General features: G+C 61.3%; 2 protein-coding genes across 2 annotated transcripts in view; both read right to left on the reverse strand.

Annotated features, from left to right (window-relative positions):
- Positions 1-997, reverse strand: part of CRIP2 (cysteine rich protein 2) — a 27,455-nt gene that overhangs the window by 11,497 nt on the left and 14,961 nt on the right. The window lies entirely within an intron of this gene.
- Positions 715-997, reverse strand: part of MTA1 (metastasis associated 1) — a gene marked incomplete at its 5' end in the record, with an annotated part of 29,298 nt that continues 29,015 nt past the window's right edge. The window contains one exon of the mRNA XM_015566732.1: positions 715-729. The remainder of the gene's footprint in view (positions 730-997) is intronic.

A 997-nucleotide genomic window follows, 5' to 3' on the forward strand; every position in this document is an offset into this window, starting at 1 on the left:
GCCACAGCCAGGCCTGGCTGGGAAAATGCGCTGCCCACACCTGGCCCTGGAACCATCAGCCCTCGCCCGACCTCGCCCCCAGGGCCCCTGGCGCTCAGCCCCAGGCCACAGCCAATGGGCAGCTGGTGCTCGGACCCAGGGCAGAGCACCCCACCCCCCACCCACCCTCCTAAGAAGTTCAGGGAGTCCAGTCTGAGCTGCACGGGGTCCACAAGGAGCAGGGGAGGGCTGCCCAGAGAATTGGGGGCCTCAGGGAACTGGGGCAGTGGGGGCACCCGCCAGGACGCCACTGGCCCAGGTCAGAGGTAGGGGGGTGCGGCAGGGACCTAGAGGGGCCGGGCCAGGAGTCATGGGAAAGCTGGACCAGTGGGAGTGGGGGGCAGTTGGGGCGCAGGATGAAGGAGGTCAGGTGTTGTGTGCAGCCCTGGGGTTTGGGGGTACAGCAAGGTGGTGGTCAGGTGGCATTTCAGGGCCGCCTCGCTGGCTGAGCAGGGGTCAGGGGTCGTGCATCGTTTATTTTTTTTTAATATATTTTATTGATTTTTTACAGAGAGGAAGGGAGAGAGAGTTAGAAACATCGATGAGAGAGAAACATCGATCAGCTGCCTCCTGCACATCTCCCACTGGGGATGTGCCCGCAACCCAGGCACACGCCCCCGACCGGAATCGGACCTGGGACCTTTCAGTCCGCAGGCCGACGCTCTATCCACTGAGCCAAACCGGTTTTGGCTATTTTTTTAAATATATTTTTATTTCAGGGAGGAAGGGAGAGGAAGAGATAGAAACATCAATGATGAGAGAGAATATTGATCCGCATCAGCCCACAACCCCGGCATGTGCCCTAACCAGGAATGGAACCCGAGAGCCTTCAGTACGCAGGCCTGCGCTCTACCCACTGAGCCGAACCGGCCGGGCACGTCCCCTGCCTCTTGCGGATGCGGCCAGGGCTTCGGGAGCCGGAGGAGGAAGCACCTGTCTCGCTGGGGGGCTCCGCGTC

This window comes from Myotis davidii, unplaced genomic scaffold (genome assembly GCF_000327345.1).
Source record: "Myotis davidii unplaced genomic scaffold, ASM32734v1 scaffold472, whole genome shotgun sequence".
NCBI lineage: Eukaryota > Metazoa > Chordata > Mammalia > Chiroptera > Vespertilionidae > Myotis > Myotis davidii.